General features: G+C 47.9%; 1 protein-coding gene across 4 annotated transcripts in view; it reads right to left on the minus strand.

The window, feature by feature from the left end:
* Nucleotides 1-22845, minus strand: part of ATP10B (ATPase phospholipid transporting 10B (putative)) — a 739295-nt gene that overhangs the window by 522519 nt on the left and 193931 nt on the right. For 2 of the 4 annotated variants that reach the window (XM_075344439.1, XM_075344440.1), the window contains exon 2: nt 5921-5974. The exons of the other annotated variants lie outside the window; for them this stretch is intronic. The gene's annotated coding sequence lies outside the window, so the exon portion shown is untranslated. The remainder of the gene's footprint in view (nt 1-5920; nt 5975-22845) is intronic. 4 annotated transcript variants of the gene reach the window in all.

The following is a 22845-nucleotide window of genomic DNA, read 5'->3' on the forward strand; positions in this document are numbered from 1 at the left end:
TCCAGTTTATAAATAGGTGGTTCCAGTTGGAGTTTGGGCATAGCTGGAGTAGGATGTAAAGAAAACATGTCATTAGCCCAAAAGAGGCCGGTTTTGCTCATTTTTTATTCCTGCTGCACCCCTGAATATTTTATTTTTAAATTTACCTTACAGTTCCAAAGAAATTGGACTTTTTTATTAGCGTTAAATGGGAATTTAGCACCATATTTTTTGCTATGTAATCTGATAGCAGCATGAGGAAGGGACAGATAATCTGATTCTTGCAATGTATCATGCGGTTTACTGTGTGCAATGGTTATGATAGAATCAGTTTTTCTCTGCTGCAGATCTAGCAGACCTCAGAATGTTGATCACTGCATAACCCCGCTGACACCATGGCTTGACAGCTTCCTGTGTACATTTCTATAGTGACAGAGAGCTGCCAATCAGTGCTGGGGGCCAGGTTGGACTAGGATGCACAAACTCAGTTGTCCTGTAGTGATAAGCTCATGCTAATAAAACAATGATTGCATTGAAACAGTTAAACACAGCCCAGTAAGTGACACCACAGGAATCAGGCTCTCTTTCTCTACACCCTGGTGCTCTCAGATTACATAGCAAAAACCTTGTGACACTTATCCTTTTAATTTTTAGGATTTTACAATGGTAATAATGCAGATCAGCCTAATGACATTCCCCAGAAAATCCTGCCTCCTTGGTAAAGGCCACAAACCGTAGCATGGCATAAAAAAGCTGATTACTTAGGAGAGCAGTAAGAGTAAAAGGTAAAACAGGCAACTGTTAACCTGGTGACAGGTTCTCGATAAATGTCCCTAAGGTATATTGTTATTCTTGTACTTTAAAGGGATTCTGTCAGCTTTTTTTTGCCACCTCATCTGAGAGCAGCATGATGTAGGCAAAGAGGCCCTGAATCCAATGATGTATCACTTTAATTACTGCCTCCAGCCATTCTGACACACTCAGAATTTTTAGCTTTCGTTATGTAGTGGGGTCCAGAAAGCTTCCCCTGCACACACCAGGCTCTCTATAGACATTGTACGTTGACAGTGAGGTGTCAATCAGAAGAGGAAGAGTGCTGGACTGCTATGTATGCATGTATGTACAGTGCCTACAAGTAGTATTCAACCCCCTGCAGATTTAGCAGGTTTGATAAGATGCAAATAAGTTAGAGCCTGCAAACTTCAAACAAGAGCAGGATTTATTAACAGATGCATAAATCTTACAAACCAACAAGTTATGTTGCTCAGTTAAATATTAATAAATTTTCAACATAAAAGTGTGGGTCAATTATTATTCAACCCCTAGGTTTAATATTTTGTGGAATAACCCTTGTTTGCAATTACAGCTAATAATCGTCTTTTATAAGACCTGATCAGGCCGGCACAGGTCTCTGGAGTTATCTTGGCCCACTCCTCCATGCAGATCTTCTCCAAGTTATCTAGGTTCTTTGGGTGTCTCATGTGGACTTTAATCTTGAGCTCCTTCCACAAGTTTTCAATTGGGTTAAGGTCAGGAGACTGACTAGGCCACTGCAACACCTTGATTTTTTCCCTCTTGAACCAGGCCTTGGTTTTCTTGGCTGTGTGCTTTGGGTCGTTGTCTTGTTGGAAGATGAAATGACGACCCATCTTAAGATGCTTGATGGAGGAGCGGAGGTTCTTGGCCAAAATCTCCAGGTAGGCCGTGCTATCCATCTTCCCATGGATGCGGACCAGATGGCCAGACCCCTTGGCTGAGAAACAGCCCCACAGCATGATGCTGCCACCACCATGCTTGACTGTAGGGATGGTATTCTTGGGGTCGTATGCAGTGCCATCCAGTCTCCAAACGTCACGTGTGTGGTTGGCACCAAAGATCTTGATCTTGGTCTCATCAGACCAGAGAACCTTGAACCAGTCTGTCTCAGAGTCCTCCAAGTGATCATGAGCAAACTGTAGACGAGCCTTGACATGACGCTTTGAAAGTAAAGGTACCTTACGGGCTCGTCTGGAACGGAGACCATTGTGGTGGAGTACGTTACTTATGGCATTGACTGAAACCCATGTCCCCACTGCCATGAGATCTTCCCGGAGCTCCTTCCTTGTTGTCCTTGGGTTAGCCTTGACTCTTCGGACAAGCCTGGCCTCGGCACGGGTGGAAACTTTCAAAGGCTGTCCAGGCCGTGGAAGGCTAACAGTAGTTCCATAAGCCTTCCACTTCCGGATGATGCTCCCAACAGTGGAGACAGGTAGGCCCAACTCCTTGGAAAGGGTTTTTTACCCCTTGCCAGCCTTGTGACCCTCCACGATCTTGTCTCTGATGGCCTTGGTATGCTCCTTTGTCTTTCCCATGTTGACCAAGTATGAGTGCTGTTCACAAGTTTGGGGAGGGTCTTAATTAGTCAGAAAAGGCTGGAAAAAGAGATAATTAATCCAAACACGTGAAGCTCATTGTTCTTTGTGCCTGAAATACTTCTTAATACTTTAGGGGAACGAAACAGAATTCTTGTGGTTTGAGGGGTTGAATAATAAATGACCCTCTGAATAAACTTTTCACAATTTAAAAAAAAAAATAAAAAAAGAAATAACATTCTTTTTTGCTGCAGTGCATTTCACACTTCCAGGCTGATCTACAGTCCAAATGTCACAATGCCAAGTTAATTCCGAATGTGTAAACCTGCTAAATCTGCAGGGGGTTGAATACTACTTGTAGGCACTGTATGTATGTATGTATGTATGTATGTATGTATGTATGTATGTATGTATGTATGTATGTATGTATGTATATATATATATATATATATATATATATATATATATGTGTATGTATGTATGTATGTATGTATGTATGTATGTATGTATGTATGTATGTATGTATGTATGTATGTATGTGTGACGCCCCTGGACTATCGGGTCGTCACAAGGTATTGCACAATCTGCCCTCCCGTGCAATATCCACCTCCTTCTTGGTTTAGGGTCCCTAACTACATGGTGTTGCCTACATCAGCTAATCAAACCCTAGATACACTCTGCACCACACCAACCAAACACACCAGTGGACGGCTTGAGTGGAATAGAGTCGCTAACCTGGGGGGTTGGGGAGGGGGGGGTCAGGAGTGTCAAGAGTAGAGAGTTGGGTCTGAGAAGTGAAAGTGAGTGGAGGTCGGGAGCAGGGCTCCTGGGAAGCAATCTAGGTGGCAGATGGTGGGCTGGGTCTAGAGGTGCTGGACCCCCGGTCGCAGGGAATCGTGTCAAGGGGCATGGATCTGTCGAGTAGGACAGCCGGTGGCCTTGCACCATCATCGGGCTGGGACCAAGGCACGACAGAGTTTGTGGACCCTAGGTCGGGGAGTAGCTTCAGGCAACTCGATAATTTACCCGAGGAGAACGGAGCCTTCAAGATCTGTTCCCACCCGCTCCAAAATCGGGGCATTAGTGCAATGAGGGGGATAGGACTTTCCAATCCAAAACGGTACATAAAATCCCATGCGTGAGCCCTGAGAGCAAGCTTCCACACTTAGCCATAGTGGGGAGCGGGACCCAGCAAGTTTCACACTACAGTGACCGCCAAAGAAGTAAACTTAGTGCCAGGAGACAGGTCACGGATCACCAGGCAGCACCATTGGGGACGGGACCCGAACTAAGCTCCCTTCAGTGGCAGCGGTGTCCAGAGACTTGTTTGACCAGTTGTCGGTGTCAGCTGATCGGACTGAGCGAGTACCACAGTGACTCCCTTGCATCCAATGACACTCCCCCTACCATCACCGAGCCCCGGGGTATCCTCCTACCCGTGGAGGGTCACAACACCTGGCTGCCCCATTCCATCATCCCCAGGTTCTCCCAACTGCAGCGGTGGTACTCCTAATTACCACATACCACGGGTGGCGTCACAAACTCTATAACTCCCCTTGTAAATAATTTCCTTCATTTGAGTTGCCGCACGACCCCGGGTCCGGAGACCCTCGAGCCACTGCGAATCCGGATCCGAGCAGCTTGGCTGCTGGCACGGGGGCGGCACATATGTATGTATGTATGTATGTATGTGTTTGTGTGATATTGTAGTCTGAGGAATGATAAGGGTCCTGCCACTTAAACAAGCAAGTGATCATGTGCCGCCCCCGCGACAGCCGACAGGCTGCTCGGATCCGGATCCGCAGTGGCTCGAGGGGTCTCCGGACCCGAGGCAGGGTCGCGCGGCCACTCAAAATGAAAAAGGGGGGCATTTACAAGGGGTGAAAAATAAAGTTTGTGACGCCACCCAAGGGTCGTGGTAATGTGGGTTACCACCACTGCTGTGTTTGGGGGAGCACCTGGGAGTGATGGGATGGCAGCTTGTGATGTTAACCCCTCCGTGGGCAGGTGGAAGGTATCCCGGGGCTCGGTAGTAAAAGGATGGGGACCCATCGGGAGAAAAAGGGCACACAGTCCAGAAATTCTGACACAAACAATGGGTAAACCAAAGTCCTGAATGCCCTGCAGATGTTGTTGGAGAACGCTGGGTCCGTGCCCTTTTGGCATTGCTGGTTGGTCTGAAGCCTTGTCCCTTGGCACTGTGTTTACTCTTTGTGGATCCCTTTTGCCTGAAACTACTCGGCCGCGCTCACCCGTGTGGCTAACGGAGTGAGCTTGCTTTCAGGGTTCACGCTTGGGATTTTCTGGACGGTCTTGGGAAGCCGTATCCCCCTTGTTGCGCTAGTACCCCGATTTTGGAGCGGGTGGAGAACAGCTCGTGAAGACTCCGTCCTCGTCGGGTAAATTACTGGGCTGCGTGAAGCTACTTCCCAGCCTAGGGTCTGCGTACCCCGTTGTGCCCTGGCCCCTGCCTGGTTGTAGGACAAGGCCGCCGATCTACCCTCCCTGGCAGTACCGTGCCCCTTGCCACTACCCCCTGCGACTGGGGTTCCAGCTCCTTCCAGGCCAGGCCAACGTCTGGCACCTGGGACAGGTACAGGAGCCAAGCTCCGCAGTGTGACCTTTTACAGTCACTGCTGCGCTCAAACTCTCTCTACTTTCTGACACTTCTGGCCCTCCTTCTACCATCCCTCCATCTGGGCAGCCCTATTCCCCTCAGGCTGTCCAATTGGTATCTGGTGGGTGTGGTGCAGAGTGTTCCTCAGGATTTGTGCATACCTGTTCTTAGCAACACCAAAAGGGACACGACCCGTAACCAATGAGGAGCAGGTACCATGCAGAAGGGCAGATTGCATAGCACCCTTGTTACGACCTGATAGGCCAGGGCGTCACAATCAAACCTTGACAAGACCGGCAGTACTGAATTTTCTAAATTAACCCTTGCAGCATGCTGGCTTCATCTTACATAGCAAAAACCTGCTGACAGATTCCCTTTAATAGATTATACATACAATGTACTGAACATAATCTGCAGCAATATCAATCTTTAGGTCGCCATATTCTAGTGTGCAGCAATTAGAAGCCCTTTCTATTAATAAAACCCTTCAGATTCATGTAGTCTCAGCAATTAATATCACATCTGAGCAGGCATGTGTGGCAGAGGGCTGCAGGACACGCTTAATGCTACAGATTACAGGCACATTTCGCCATGCATGAGTAAAACAAGGATGGGAAATGCTGTTGTAATGAGCGGCCATGTGATCTCAGGGGAAACTGCGGCATTTTGATTGAATCCATTCAGGTCCTCTGTTATTATCAAGTCTCTATGACAGCAGAGGACAAACTGCCTTTCAGCGGCCGGCCGCAATGTGCCAGCCATTCAGAAAAGGAAAGAATAAAAGAAGCCCAATGGAATTCCTTTCCCGATATCACAAAACATTGATTCTTTGAATGGTTCCGCAGTTTAATATCTCGCAGCTTCTGTCAATGGAGGGGAGATATTGAGTAATAATAACGCTTATTCACTACAGGTAGTAGAGTATATATCAGGTTGGAAATAGCACAGTCATTAACACTAGAGGGTCACTTACATATTACTTCACAAAAGCCAAAGCGAACACTTAAATGATGGCTCAGGGAGAAACCTGGAATACAAAGCGAAGCCCAATTTTCAAAATCACGTTTTTTTAATGTTAGAAAATTTGTAAAAAAATGCAATTCTTAATAATCTTCAAATGACAGAGTTAGTAGTTTTATTTTAGGAGACCCCTTAATGGTGAGGCTAGACCATCATGGCCGGTTTGGCTGCACAACATGAAAATTACAATGGTGCTTTGTGATATAGCTACAGTAATTCAGTCACGTGGCTTCATTGTATCACACAATATATGACGCAACTGTTGCCAAATATATAGCCTGTGGGATTTTTGGTTTTATGCCATCATAAACCATAATGCCAGTAATCTGTATCTACAAGGAGCTTATAACCTGGTAACGTTTTAGGACTTAAGGCCCCGTTACATGCAACAACGTATCTAACGATATATCGCCGGGGTCACGGATTCCGTGACGCACATCCGGCATCGTTAGTGACGTCGTTGCGTGTGACACCAACGAACGGCCGTTGACGATGGAAAATACTCACCTTATCGTTGATCGTTGACACGTCGTTCATTTTCAAAAAATCGTTGATTGTTGAGGACGCAGGTTGTTTGTCGTTCCCAAGGCAGCACACATCGCTATGTGTGACATCTCGGGAACGACAAACTACAGCTTACCTGCGGCCGCCGGCAATGAGGAAGGAAGGAGGTGGGTGGGATGTTACGGCTGCTCATTTCCGCCCCTCCGCTTGTATTGGGTGGCCGCTTAGTGACGCCGCACAAAACGCTCCCTTAGAAAGGAGGCGGTTCGCCGGCAACAGCGACGTCGCTAGGCAGGCAAGTCCATGTGACGGCTCCTAACGATATTGTGCACCACGGGCAGCGATTTGCCCGTGACGCACAAACGACGGGGGCGGGTATGCTCGCTAGCGATATCGCTATCGATATCACTGCTTGTAAAGCCCCCTTTAGGGCATTTCAGTGAAAACAGTTTGACATGCAGGTTGGGAACCATAGGGAGAAATGTAACCAGACTTCGACTGGCCCACAGGACGACTGGAGAATCCCCCGGGGGGCCCCTTTGCAGTAGAATGCCACTTACCTCCCAACATAATCAGTAGTTGGCACAATATATTTGTTTCACTATGTATAGACTAAGAAAGCATCTCATCATTCATTTTACAAAACTACACAGTATATTATTATTAGAGTTGAGCGCGGTTCGTGGTTCGTGGTTCTCCAGTTCTAGGCTCGAGTGATTTTGGGCATGTTCTAGATCGAACTAGAACTCGAGCTTTTTGCAAAAGCTCGATAGTTCTAGAAACGTTCGAGAACGGTTCTAGCAGCAAAAAACCAGCTAAATCCTAGCTTGGTTTCTGCTGTAATAGTCTAAGTCACTCTGTGAATCACACTATTATGACATTTCAGTGTATAGTGTGCGTGAACAGCGCCTTCAGATCACTGCTGTTTCTATAATGGCGATCGCCATTTTTTTTTTTTTTTTCTTGTCTTCCTTCCCTAAGCGCGCGCGTCTTGTGGGGCGGGCCAGCATGTCAGCCAATCCCAGACACACACACAGCTAAGTGGACTTTGAGCCAGAGAAGCAACGGCATGTGTGATAGGATGTCCATGTCACATGTCCCTGCATTATAAAACCGGACATTTTCTTCCAGGACGCCATTATCTGCCTTCTGCGTCTTTGGTGTCAGACATCACTGTCGCAGCTCCGTCCTCCTGAGTCCTATCGCCGATACAGCTGTATGCGCTCCATACACAGCGTTAGACAGCTTAGGGAGAGCACTTTATAGCAGTCCTTTTAAGGGCTCAAACCGGCAGGGTCAGAGAGCCATAGGTGACAGGTCCTGCAAACAGCAACAGCGTCTGTGTAGCCAAGGTCAGGGATTTCCTCCCTGCATTTCCCTATTAGTAGGGAATAGAAAGGCAGGCTTCCATTCCTCTACCCAGAGCACCACAATCCTGCCACTGTACCCTCCTGTCCTCTGCACACTCCAACTCATTATAACTAAGCCATTATACTAGCAAACACTGAGTGTACCTAGTGGCATCCTAAACGTGGCTATTGGATTTTGCTATAGTCCCACTAGTGCAAAGACATTTGCAGAGCACGTCTGCCTGCATTGCACACTACAACTAATTATAACTAAGCCATTATACTAGCAAACACTCAGTGTACCTAGTGGCATCCTAAACGTGGCTATTGGACATTTGTCTAGTCATACTATTGTAAACATATTTGCAGCACGTCTGCCTGCATTGCACACTCAAACTTTTTTAAACTAAGCCATTATACTAGCAAACACTCAGTGTACCTAGTGGCATCCTAAACGTGGCTATTGGACTTTTGTCTATTCACACTACTGCAAATCTATGTGCAGCACCTCTGCATGACAACCTCCTGCTCTGTTTTTAATAAGCTATAATGATAGCACAAAATACTGCCATTTAGTGGCATCATAGAACTGGCTGTTGTATTCCATTAGTGCCCCACTGGTGACAAGCTATTTCTAGCACCTCTACATCACACCCTCATGCACATTTTGCTACGCTAATGTTATAGCAAACTCATGGAATTCATTGCTGCATTTGATAATTCGGAGGGATAGAAAGTCAGGCTTCCTTTAGCTTTTCCTTCTGTTCATAGACAGCATCTCCAAGACAAATTTCCCCTCCACGTCTAAGTGTGGAGAGGCAGCTAGTGCGCATGCGTGTGCCGATGTACCCCAGCTGCAGCATAATTACAGTGTTTCGCGTAGTGAGTATGCTCAGCCTGACTGTGTTATTCCTGACGCTAAGTCTTCTTTTCGGGATACAGCGCATGCTCCCACACTAAGTGTGAAAAGCCTCTTTGCACAGGTGCTTGCATTCCGTGCCGGGTCTAAGTCCTGTTTTGGGCATAGACACCATGCTAAAGCTGATAGTCTTTTTTCAGAGACTGTATTTCATGCTACTGAGCATGCTCAGGCACTTCCTGCATCAGAGACTAGGTCCGGTAATGAACTCTTTGGCCCTGGCCCTGATGTGGGGGTCCCATATAGACCACAGGGCATCAGGTGTCCTCCCAAATGGCTTGCAGAGGCCCACACCTATGACTTGTCACCGCATTATTGATGGTCAGACGATGACTGGTGAGGTGTTTGGGTCATGGCAGCCATGAGGTCATCATTGAAGTTGCGTTTCCAAATAGGACGCTAGTTATGCCACTCATGACGTGTCACTCTACTTTTGTCTCCAGGAGGTGCATTGTGGTTCACCCTGGTTTGGGGCGGACCCAGGTTATAAAAGGGGCTGGAGCCAACAAGGAGGTGCGCAGTCTTCTATTATGCTCCGAAAGAGCACAACTCCATGTGTTGAACCCATTGCGGCTTTAGGCCAGAGGTAGGCAGGGATAGGGTGGTGGATGCAGGCCACCACCACAGTTGGTAACGCAGAACGGTTAAGACCAGCTCCTGTCCTACCAGTCCTGCTTGTGCAGCCCAGTGGCATTAACAGGCCTGCTGCTGCTGATGCGCCTGCTGTCCACAGGTGTGGCCCCTACGCACACGGTCAGCGTACTCAATGGCCCCTGTGTTGTTAACAGGGAGTTCCTGGGCTGGGTGGGCATGTGGACCCTGTGACGCTAACAGGGCTCCCAGTCTCCAGATCCGAATGGCGTCTAACTCGGTTCAGGCTACTATTAGTTTCATAGCCACACAGCTCTGTATCCTCCACCAAACCTTCCAGTTGCCAACCTCTCCTTTTCCAACTGGGAGCACGGTGGACACTGACTGCTGATGGGGATATATACCTTTCTCTTTCTTTTCTTATTAATTTTCGTTATATAGCGGTCACAGATTATATACCACTTTATCCAAATCTGCCAGTCCCACTGTAGCAGATGGTGTTTCTTCAGCAAATGTTACAGTTGCTTAACCACCAAATCCACGGACCAAAACTTTTTTCCCCTTTCCAACACACCTGTTCCCCTTTCCAACAGCATCTGTCCTTTTTCAACTCATTTTGGGATATGACCAAAAGTGCAACTGTGCAGGGACACCGTACTCAACGCCATCTCAGCACAGCAGCCATCCCTCGGTCCCTCCGATGTGGACAAGTAAAAGACCATTTCCTCCTATCCATGACAAAGCGTTGAGATTCACTCTGTGCAGCACTGGTGTTTAGTGGAAAAGTAGATCTAAGATTGCGTACCACATTCTGCAGATACTCCTGTATACGTGCGTCCATTTCTATGGCAGGAATTAGTTCGCCAAATTTTGTCTTGTACCGGGGATCTAACAGTGTGGCAACCCAGTATTCAGGATTACTTCAAATTCATACAATCCGAGGGTCATGTAGGTAGTGCAGCAAGAAGGCGCTCATGTGTATTGTGCATCCAGGAGGACCAAGTCCTTGGTGTGTTGGTGGCAGAGAGGTGAGAATCGTGCCTCCTTCCTCTGCCCTCTCCCCACAACCTCGCACAACCGAAATGTGAGCAAGCTCTCACTCATCTGCTGAGTCTTCCATGCCCATCGCCAGTTCATCCTCCATTTCTTCATGGGCTCCTGCACTTTCATCAACACTTTTTGCTGATACTATGCGCCCTTGTTAATCCCTCTCCCTCACCATGACTGCCGCATAGGTGCCGCTGACCATCTGGACCTCGTAGATCTTGTTATCCCTTCCGCATATGACTCCTCCTGTACTTCCTCCCCTTCCTCTTGTCCCAACACCTGACTCCGAATAATAATTACAGTGTGCTCCATCATGTAGATGACCAGAATTGTCACGCTGAGAATGACATTGCCAGTGCTAAACATCTTCGTCGACATTTGTGAACTGTGTAGCAGGGTGCATAGGTCCTTGATCTGACACCACTCCAGCAGCGTGATCTGCACCACCTCTTGATCAAGTTATCCCAGGATATATGTCATACCGTATTTCAGCAGGGCTCTGCGGTGCTGCCACACACGCTGCAACATGTGCAGATTCCAATTCCTGCGTGTCGGAACATCGCATTTCCGGCGTTTAACTGCCAGACCCTAAGACTTCCGGAGTAATGAAAGTTGTTGAGCTGCTGTGTGCGCACGATGGAAGTGAGCACATAGCGAGCGTGCCCGCTGCACAAGGCCATGTAGGCCGTGATGGTGTTTTAAAAATTGCTGGAGAATTCGGTTCAACACGTGAGCCATACAAGGCACGTGTGTCACATTGCCCTGAGGATAGCCCGCAGCCAGGTTTGCATCATTGCCGCACACGGCTGTTAAGTCACCAACGGAGTCCGCTCCGTCAATTTGTACTCCGGTCGCCAGGTGACAACGTGTTCCTTTCATGAATAGTGCTGATGATGGGAGAGTAGTCGATGCCAGCGGCGCAGGTGGACGCAGGTTATGCTCACCCACTGGGCTGCATTACCTTGACAGATGCAGAATCTCTGGCTGAATGTAGCTGGTGGGTATCTCACAGATGAAATACCATCATTCAGCTACAACCAATGGGAAGACACCACACCCTTTTTTATGCCCATCCTGTCTGCAGACCACTGCCAGACATAGCTATGAACCTCTGGTTAATTTTACCCCCAGTTCAGTTTTATGATTTTGTGTGCTTGTTACCTGACTACTTTTCCTGCTTGCTGTTTATGTACCTTGTTGGCCGATCCGCATTTCACCTCTGCTTGTTTTCTGATTAAGTCCTGGCCATCCCATTCTGTTCCTCTTCCTCAATTAATGTTTTGACCCTGCCTGACTACTATTCTCTGGAATAGCGGTGTGACTCACATTTCCCATACATTTCAAAGTAAAACTTTAACCGCCTGATGGCATTGAGCTCTGCTGCCAGCATAGTAAGGAGGTGTGTGGTAGTCCTTGTGCGCAGTTGCAAGGAAGGGTGGCCTGACCACACAGGGTTTGCGCCAAGGTGGAGGACCCACACGAGGTTGAAGAGGCAGAAGCAGTGTATTAACTTCTACATACAGAAGAAGGATTGAAACAACTCGTGGGGCGGCAAGACTTGTACAGCAGACCCTTCTCCATCTCTCACCATAGTTTGCCAGTGCCCAGTCAGTGACATGTAATGACCCTGTCTATGCTTACTGGTCCAAGTATCTGTGTTGAAATGCACCCTGTCGCACACAGATTTTCTCAAGGAAGTGGTGATGTTGTGTGCGACATGCTGGTGTAGCACGGGCATGCTTTTCTTGGAGAAGCAGTGGTGATTGGGCATCTGGTACTGGGGCACAGCGACAGACATAAGGTCTGTAAAATCCTGTGTGTCCACTAGGCGTAAAGGCAGCATTTCGGTAGCCAACAGCTTACAGAGGGATAGAGTCAACCACTTAGCTTTGTCATGGGTCGCAGTAAGTGGCCTTTTATTTGACCACATCTGAGGGACAGAGATCTGGCTGCTGTCTGTAGACGGTGTTGAGTAGGGTGTCCCTGGAAAAATGCAGGTTTGTGAGGAAAGTGCAGGCGGAGACATGATGTTGCCTTCATCTTCCCTTCAGATCTGTTCATCTTGTATCATTTTTAAAAAACACAGCAAGCAAGGGTTACTCCAAGCGGAGTCTACCTTTTTTCCAAAAATTGGGCACACAGACACCCCATCAGTGGCAGCACTTGTGCCCTGGTTGCAAACAGGATGTTTTGATTTGCATCAAGCACATTCAAAAATACGCCAAATTAACCGTCCCCAGCATGACACCGGGGTAGGTAGATAAAGTCTTTGCTGAACCATGACTTGGTCATCTTGGCTCCTTTTAAAAACAATGTAAGCAAGGGTTACTCAAAGCAGAGCCTCCCTTTTTTCCAAAAATTGTGCCCCACACACACCCACCCATTCAGTGGCAGCAGTTGTGCCATAGTTGTACACTTCACAGCTAGATTTGCATCAAGCACATTCCAAATCCACAAGCATTTACTCTCCCCAGGATGACACAGGGGTTGTAAATTCCTTCTGGATCCATGACTTGTTAATTTTGATGAACGTCAGTCTGTCCACATTGTCACTGGACAGACGCGTGCGCTTATCTGTCAGCACACACCCAGCAGCACTGAAGACACGTTCAGAGACAACGCTGGCAGCTGTACATGACAAAATCTCCAAGGCGTAACTGGATAGCTCTGGCCATTTTTCTAGATTTGAAGCCCAAAATGAGCAAGGCTCTATTTGCAAAGTCATGGCATCGATGTTCATTTGTAGATACTCCTGTATCATCCTCTCCAGCCGTTGACTATGTGTCAGACTTGTTGTCTCTGGTGGCCTTGCAAAGGAGGGTCTAAAAAAATTATGAAAAGATTCCATTAAATTGCTGTTACCAGCACCAGATACGGTCCTACTGGTACGTGTAGACTGTTGAAGATGACGAGACCGTCCCATGTTTGTCAAGTTACAACTGGGAGATTCCCTCCCTGCACCTGCACGGTTGTTTGGTGGAAAAGCGGATCTAAGATCGAGTAACAGCTTCTGCTGATACTCCTGCATAAGTGCGTCCCTTTCTATGGCTGGAATTATGTCACAAAATTTGGACTTGTACCGGGGATCTAATAGTGTGGCAAGCCAGTAGTCATCATCACTTCTAATTTTGACAATACGAGGGTCATGTTGGAGGTAGTGCAACAAGAAGGCACTCATGTGTCTTGCGCAGCCATGCGGACCAAGTCCACGCTGTGTTTGTGGCATAGAGGTGCTAACCGTTCTTTCTTCCTCTGACATCTCCCCCCAACCTCTTTCAACTGAAATTTGACCAAGGTCCCCCTCATCTGCTGAGTCTTCCATGTCCATGGACAGTTCGTCCTCCATATCTTCATGTCCTCCTGCACCTTCCTCAACATCTCGCCTGCTACCATGCGCCCTTGTTGATCCCTGTCCCCCATGGTCCCATGCCTGCCACGTTGGTGATGATGAATGTCTGGACCTTGGTGATGTTGTTGTGTCTTGCGCATATGAATCCTCCTGTAGTTCCTCCCCTTCCTGTTGTCCCACCCCCTGACTCCGAATAGTGTTTAGCGTGTGCTCCAGCATGTAAATGACTGGAATCGTCATGCTGATAATGGCATTGTCAGCGCTAAACATATTCGTCGCCATGTCGAAACTGTGCAGAAGGGTGCCTAGGTCCTTGATCTGAGACCACTCCATCAGGGTGATCTGCCCCACCTCTGCATCTCGTTGGCCCAGGCTATACGTCATGACATATTGCACCAGGGCTCTGCGGTGCTGCCACAGTCGCTGTAACATGTGGAGAGTTGAATTCCAGCGTGTCGCCACATCGCATTTCAGGCGATGAACCGGCAGGCCGAAAGACTTCTGGAGCGATGCAAGTCGCTCAGCTGCGGCGCTTGAACGGCGGAAGTGAGCAGACAGTTTTCGTGCCCTGTTCAGAAGGCCATCTAGGCCGGGATAGTGTGTTAAAAATTGCTGGACGACAAGGTTCAACACGTGAGCCATACAAGGTACGTGTGTCACCTTGCCCAGGCGAAGGGCCGCACCCAGGCTTGCAGCATTGTCGCACACGGCCTTACCAGGCTGCAGGTTGAGTGGAGACAACCATTTATTAAACTCGGACCGCAGAGCTGACCACAACTCCTCAGCTGTGTGACTCTTATTCCCAAGACATGTCAAGCTAAAGACCGCCTGATGCCGTTGCGCTGTGCTGCCAGCATAGTAATGAGGGGTGCGTGATTCCTTCTGCGCAGTGAGAACGCTGGTGGCCTGACCAGACAGGCTTGGGGCGGAGGTGGAGGACCCAGATGAGGTGGAGGATGCAGAAGCAGTGGCGGAACTTGGACAGACAGAGGATTGACACACAAGTCGTGGGGACGGCAAGACTTGTGCAGCAGACCCTTCACCATCAATCACCATAGTTACCCAGTGGCCAGTCAGCGACATGTAACGTCCCTGTCCATGCTTACTGGTCCAAGTATCGGTGGTGAAATGCACCCGTTCACACACAGAGTTTCTCAAGGAAGCGGTGATGTTGTGTGTGACATGCTGGTGTAGCGCGGGCACACCTTTCTTAGAGAAGTAGTGGCGACTAGGCATCTGGTACTGGGGCACAGCGACAGACATAAGGTCTCTAAAATCCTGTGTGTCCACTAGGCGGAAAGGCAGCATTTCGGTAGCCAACAGCTTACAGAGGGATAGAGTCAACCTCTTAGCTTTGTCATGGGTCGCAGGAAGTGGCCTTTTATTTGACCACATATGAGGGACAGAGATCTGGCTGCTGTGTGTAGACGGTGTTGAGTAGGGTGTCCCTTGAAAAATGCAGGTTTGTGAGGAAAGTGCAGGCGGAGACATGATGTTGCCTTCATCCAACGTTGGTGCTATCGATGTTTGAGAGAGCTGTACACAATCACTTGTTTCCCCTTCCAAACCAACTGACGACCTACCAAGCAAACTGCCTGTTGCGGTTACAGTGGTGGAAGTTGTGGGTGGAAAAACAGGTGTGACAGCTGTCCCCACAGTCCTAGAAGATGACGAGCGCACGGATGCACTGGAAGGGGCAGGCGGTGGATGGTTGGCTCCGCTAGGCCGCATTGCAGCACGGTGAGCTTCCCACCAGGCCATATGATATTTATTCATGTGACGATTCATGGAAGACGTTGTCAAACTGCTGAGGTTTTGACCTCTAGTAAGATAACCATGCCAAATGTTACAGATCACATAATTTGGGCGATCTTTTTTTATGTCAAAAAAGGACCAGGCTAGGCAAGGCTTAGAGGCCATGCGACCTGTTGATCCACCCCGAATAATGCTCAGAGGCAGAGTGGTGGCTGAGGATGCAGTTGTAGACGTGCTACCAGTTCTCCGACTGTGTCCAGGAAGGCGCAAGGTTACTTCGACGTCGGTTGCATCCTCCTCCACCGCCTCTGTTGACCTCCTCGAGTGTCTGACTGTGGGTTGACAGTAGGTGGGATCTAGAACTTCATCATCAATTGTTGTGTTTGCACTCCCCTCCCCCTCAGACCGAGCCTCTTCTTGCCCTGACCGAATATTTAAGTTGTCATCCCAATCGGGTATCTGCGTCTCATCTTCATCAGTATGTTCCTCATTGTCTATAACCACAGTTGTTGGAAAGGCAGCATTTTGGTAGCCAACAGTTTGCAGATGATGAAAGTCAACCTCCAAGCCATGTCATGCCCTTCTAAAAGCATGTAAAACACAGCGAGGGGACTCCAACCACAGTCTCCCTCGTTTCCACTAACTGGGCCACACACACCCCACTTGACTGGCATCGGTTGAGCCCCCTTTTGAAAAAGAAAAAGATGCTTTGCATGAAGCACTCTCAAAAATACGCGTGCCTTTCCCGTCCCCTGGCTGACCCAGGGGAAGAAAATTCCTCTGAGAGCCATGACTTGTTCATCTTGGTTCTTTTAGAGACACAGCGAGGGGACTCCAACCACAGTCTCCCTCGTTTCCACTAAATGGGCCACACACACCCCTCTTGACTTGCATGAGTTGATGCCCCTTTTCAAAATGAAAAAGATGCTTTGCATGAAGCACTCTCAAAAATACGCGTGCCTTTCCCGTCCCCTGGCTGACCCAGGGGAAGAAAAGTCCTCTGAGAGCCATGACTTGTTCATCTTGGTTCTTTTAGAGACACAGCGAGGGGACTCCAACCACAGTCTCCCTCGTTTCCACTAACTGGGCCACACACACCCCACTTGACTGGCATCGGTTGAGCCCCCTTTTGAAAAAGAAAAAGATGCTTTGCATGAAGCACTCTCAAAAATACGCGTGCCTTTCCCGTCCCCTGGCTGACCCAGGGGAAGAAAAGTCCTCTCAGAGCCATGACTTGTTCATCTTGGTTCTTTTAGAGACACAGCGAGGGGACTCCAACCACAGTCTCCCTCGTTTCCACTAACTGGGCCACACACACCCCACTTGACTGGCATCGGTTGAGCCCCCTTTTGAAAAAGAAAAAGATGCTTTGCATGAAGCACTCTCAAAAATACGCGTGCCTTTCCCGTCCCCTGGCTGACCCAGGGGAAGAAAAGTCCTCTGAGAGCCATGACTTGTTCATCTTGGTTCTTTTAGAGACACAGCGAGGGGACTCCAACCACAGTCTCCCTCGTTTCCACTAAATGGGCCACACACACCCCTCTTGACTGACATCAGTTGATGCCCCTTTTCAAAATGAAAAAGATGCTTTGCATGAAGCACTCTCAAAAATACGCTTGCCTTTCCCGTCCCCTGGCTGACCCAGGGGAAGAAAAGTCCTCTCAGAGCCATGACTTGTTCATCTTGGTTCTTTTAGAGACACAGCGAGGGGACTCCAACCACAGTCTCCCTCGTTTCCACTAACTGGGCCACACACACCCCACTTGACTGGCATCGGTTGAGCCCCCTTTTGAAAAAGAAAAAGATGCTTTGCATGAAGCACTCTCAAAAATACGCGTGCCTTTCCCGTCCCCTGGCTGACCCAGGGGAAGAAAAGTCCTCTGAGAGCCATGACTTGTTCATCTTGGTTCTTTTAGAGACACAGCGAGGGGACTCCAACCACAGTCTCCCTCGTTTCCACTAAATGGGCCACACACACCCCTCTTGAATGACATCAGTTGATGCCCCTTTTCAAAATGAAAAAGATGCTTTGCATGAAGCACTCTCAAAAATACGCGTGCCTTTCCCGTCCCCTGGCTGACCCAGGGGAAGAAAAGTCCTCTGAGAGCCATGTCCACATTGTCAGTGGACAGACATGTATGCTTATCTGCCAGCAGACCCCCAGCAGCACTGAAGACAGGTTCCGAGAGAACGCTGGCTGCAGGACACGACAAGATCCCCAAGGCGTACGTGGCGAGCTCAGGCAATTTATCAAGATTGGAAGCCTAAAATGAGCAGGGCTCAAGTTGCACAATAATGGAATCGATGTTTCCTTGCATATACTCATATATCTGTGTGTCCTCCTCTTTTTCCTTGTCCAGCTCTTTTGTTTTCACATGAGTATATGTCCTTGTCACTTTCCCATGTGTTGTGAGTTGTTTGTCACCTTTTGGACACCTTTGAGGGTGTTTTCTAGGTGTTTTTCATTGTTTGTGATTGCCTGCCATTGTTTCCTATGCAGTTCGAGTTCGGTTCGTCGAACGTTCGACAAGCCGAACTCGAACGGGACCTCCGTTCGGCGAACCGACCTCGAGCCGAACCGGGACCGGTTCGCTCATCTCTAATTATTATATAGAAGCATAGGTAAATTTGTGATAGTAATATTCGCATGCAGTTAATCAGTGAGCCCCCAGAGTCAATGTTACTGGTGGGCTCCTGCCTCAATCTGATACTGAACTTAACCAGTCCATTTCTTTCTATATGGTCCTCGATCAGCTTTTCAAACTATGATTTCTTTGAAATACCAGAGCATATTGGAGAAAGAAATTCATGATTGCAATCACTTGGCCTGGCTCTGTTCATGATGCTTGTAGTTCAACCAAAATAAACCCAGGAACAGGTTTTCTTAAACAGCAAATAGCAATCCTAAAATAATTAGATGGCTCCTCTCAACCCCCTATATGGAGCCCCATTATGCTGTATCTCTCCCCTTTCTGCCCCATCTTGCAGTACATCACTCGTCTTATTAGCAAGCATGCAAACCACTTTCTTGTTTGAGCAGGGGCAGACAAATCATTGGTACAGCCCAAGAGATTGGGGGGCCCATTTCTACCTCCAAAGCAGGTGAAATTGTGCATTATGAAAAACTCTTGAGCTACAATATACAATATATTGTTCTTCCACATGGGCACTCTAATATCCGTGTCCTCCAGTGGGTTTGAGCTCCTCACTGTAAAGAAGTCTCCTGCCCAATGCACAGGAGACTCCAGCAGGCCAAAAGCAGCTTAAAGCATGCCAGAGTGGGCAGTGGAGCAGGGATCTGATGGCTCTTTTTTGCCACATTTAACAGTATCTGTGTCCAGGGGATGCAAAAAACATTATATGTCAAGAGTTGTGGGCTGCTGCAGCCTATTGACAGACCAGCCAGCCCGTCGCCTTCCAGACCGGCCGGCCCGACGCCTTCCAGACCGGCCGGCCCGACGCCTTCCAGACCGGCCGGCCCGACGCCTTCCAGACCGGCCGGCCCGACGCCTTCCAGACCGGCCGGAATCCCAATATATATAGTGATAGTCATCAGCACCATGCCACCTGTTTACACAGGGCAATGTGCTACTGATAATGATTATTATGCTGGAATAAAAAATAAAAACTACCCAAGAAATTAGATTTTTGCTCATTCGTTGGTGGAGATTACAGTGGCCAATAGTCAGAAACTAATCTCCCATGATTTTTCATTCTGCAACTATCTAATCTAAAAAGGCCTTTACTGTTACTAATAAGTCTTCTGTGATTTACTAATGGTCACTAACAGAAAAATATGGACGGAGATATAAACCAATGATATAAAATGTCACAAGCTGAGTGGCGTGTGTCTGACAGATACGGACATCAGTTTAAAATAATAAGGACATGTTTTATTTTAATAAACTTAGTGCTACTTCAGCACTTTAGACTGATAGATGACAGAAGTGGGTCTCTGACACTAATAAACTTTATATATCTCCGACGGACAAAAAGTAGAACGCCAATCAATCAAGTAATGACTTTGCCTTCACTAAATTTTCCATTGTCACGAAAGTAATCAAGGCAAGAGCAGGCTTAATTCTGACCATAAATGATCAGGGCATACACACATATATACATATATACACAGATATAGAAACTGTAGAGAATTATAGACGACCTCTATCAGGAACGTCCAGCAGTCAAGCACTAAGTGACGAAAGGCATGAGGACACCTTACAGGTTGTAAGTTGTTGGACATCCCATTCCCAAACCATAAATATTCATATGGAATTGCGCCCCAAGGGATAACTAGTCTGGGAAAGTCATCAATGAGATTGTGGAGTGGTTTTCTGAGAATTTGGGCCCATTCAGCACAAAGAGCATTTATGATGTTTGGCCTTCCCATTTTTACTGCAAAAATGAAAGCATGCGATGTATTAAATAATCCTTATCTGCTGTAGTATTCGGCTACATTCACACTTCTGTTGTTTTGCATCAGTCACAATCCGTCGCCTTGAGGAATTACGGTATCCTGCAAAATATTTTGCAGGATTCCGTTTTTTCTCCATAGACGTATATTAAGGACAGATTACAACTCATGGCCTTGTGTTGCATCCGATGTGCGGCGGATCAGTCGTGGAATGACTGACCGTCGAGCGGTATGAACACACAATGTAATGTTTTTTGGAGCGGCAAAAAAACGCACTACGCAGGATTCCATCGGCATCCATCCTTGGTTCTAATGGAAGCCTATGGGTGCCTGAATCCGTCCAATCCGTCAAATGATGGATTACAGCGACTGTTCTTTTAGCAACACAGCATGCTCAGATGCTTCCTTTCTGGTTAGAAAATATCTCTCTCTCTGTCTGTCAGTCGGTCAGTCTCGTTCTGTCTCTCTCTATCGATGTTGGTCTGTCTCTCCCTCTCACCCCCTTTCTCATACTCACCGATCACCGGCGTGACGCTGCACAGCTGTCACACTGCTTTTGAAAATGCCGGACGCTCATTATTCCATCTCGTATTCACTGCTTCCCTCGCCCACCAGCGACTATGATTGGTTGCAGGGAGACCGCTGTCACTAAGCGTGGAGGTGCGTCTGACTGTAACCAATCACAGCTGCCGGTGGGCGGGTCTATATCGTGCAGTACAATAAATAAATAAATAAAAAATAACAGTGTGCGGTCCCCCCCAATTTTGATACCAGCCAAGATAAAGCCACACGGCTGAAGGCTGGTATTCTCAGGATGGGGAGCCCTACGTTATGGGGAGCCTTCCAACCTAAAACGGTTAGCCAGCAGCCGCCCGAAATTGCCGCATCCATTAGATGTGACTGTTCCGGGACTCTACCAGGCTCATCCCGAATTGCCCTGGTGCAGTGGCAGTCAGGGTAATAAGGAGTTTTTGGCATCCCATAACTGCCACCAAGTCCTAGGTTAATCATGGCAGGCATCTATGAGACACCCCCCCATGATTAATCTGTAGTGAAAGTAAATAAACACAAACACCGAAAAATCCTTTATTTGAAGTAAAAGAAAAAAAACCCCACCCTCCTTCACCACTTTATTAATCCCCAAACACCCTGCAGGTCTGGCATAATCCACACAAGGTCCCCCGACACTTTCAGCTCTGTCACATGAAGCTGACAGGAGCGGCCGTAGAGCACGACCGCTCTCTGTGAGCTCCACGCAGCAACTGAAGTGAGTCGCGCTGTCACCTGCAGCCACAGCTGGATTCTGGTACAAACTGCTAAAAAGGATCCGTTTTTTTAACGGATCCATCCCATCAGTTGTACCACAATCTCCAACACATCTGTCGAATCAGTCACAAAACGGATTGTGATTGCTGCAAAACAACGCAAGTGTGAATATATTCTTAAAAGGAAATAGGTCAACTCCAAAACTGAATATAAACTGCTTCTAAAGTCAGTCCTACAGCGAACTTGGTCTCTATAAAACTTGGATGTGCCATATACATTTTCCCTGAGGCTGTGTACACACACAAGGCATTTTTATCGCATTTCTCGGATATGTTTTTTAGTGCAATTTTATCACAAAACTGCAAGCCAATCCTTATGCAAGTAACGTCAATGAGTATTCTGAAGTTTTGTGCAGATGTTGCATTCTCATTGCTTTCAATGGTGAAAAACGCTTCAAACACTGAAAGAATTGACATGCTGCTTCCTTCAAAAATGCAGTAGTTTTCCATTTCAGTCAGGAAAAAAAAAGCAAATGTGGGTAGGAGATTTCTGTAATCTTATAGGTCCTGTAAAAAGCAGTTTTTAATTTGCATAAAAGTCATAAAAAAACATGAAAAAAACCCCACCAAAAACGTAACGTGGGAACATAGCCTTAGCATGTCACAGGGCTCAGTGCACCGTTCCACCACCTCAGTCAATCACTCCCACAGTGACACTGTTTGCTTGCTGCAGTGTTAGGGGTACTTTGCACGCTGCGACATCGCTAGCCGATGGTAGTGATGCCGAGCGCGATAGTACCCGCCCCCGTCGCACATGCGATATCTTGTGATAGCTGCCGTAGCGAACATTATCGCTACGGCAGCTTCACACGCACTTACCTGCCCTGCGACGTCGCTCTGGCCGGCGACCCGCCTCCTTCCTAAGGGGGCGGGTCGTGCGGTGTCACAGCGACGTCACATGGCAGGCGGCCAATAGAAGCGGAGGGGCGTAGATGAGCGGGACGTAGAAAAATCCGACAACCTCCTTCCTTCCGCATAGTCGGTGGAGGCAGGTAGGAGATGTTCCTCGCTCCTGCGGCTTCACACACAGCGATATGTGCTGCCGCAGGAACATGGAACAACATCGTACCTGTCGCTGCAGCGAAATTATAAAAATAACCGACACTATACAGATCACCGATTTTCGATGCTTTTGCGATCGTTTATCAGTGCTTTTAGGCTTTAGACGTTGCGATGTCGTTACCGGCACCGGATGTGCGTCACTTTCGATTTGACCCTGACGAGATCGCAGTAGCGATGTCGCAATGTGCAAAGTACCCCTTACTGCAAACGTGCAGATATGGAAATTCTGGTCAGCCAAGGTTCCCTCTGGGCAATCAAGCTAAGCAGAAATGCACGGCATGTTGACTGAAGGGCGGAACGGTGTATGATTGGTGGGAAACATAGGACTTGTCTTGTTGGTTGCACTTAGGCCCCTTTCACACATCAGTGAAAAACACACACGTTCTTCACTGACATTTTGAAGGTGTGTATGGCCCTCCGTGTGCCATGATTTTGGCACACTTGTGTTCTCTGTGTGCCATCCATGATAGCACACAGAGATAAGGAACTTTTTACCCACCTGTTCCCGTTGCTGTTGTCCATGGTGCTGATGTCTTACTTGCTTCCGGGTCCGCGGTAGAGAG

The sequence above is a fragment of the Anomaloglossus baeobatrachus genome, chromosome 4 (genome assembly GCF_048569485.1).
Source record: "Anomaloglossus baeobatrachus isolate aAnoBae1 chromosome 4, aAnoBae1.hap1, whole genome shotgun sequence".
Taxonomy (NCBI): Eukaryota; Metazoa; Chordata; class Amphibia; order Anura; family Aromobatidae; genus Anomaloglossus; species Anomaloglossus baeobatrachus.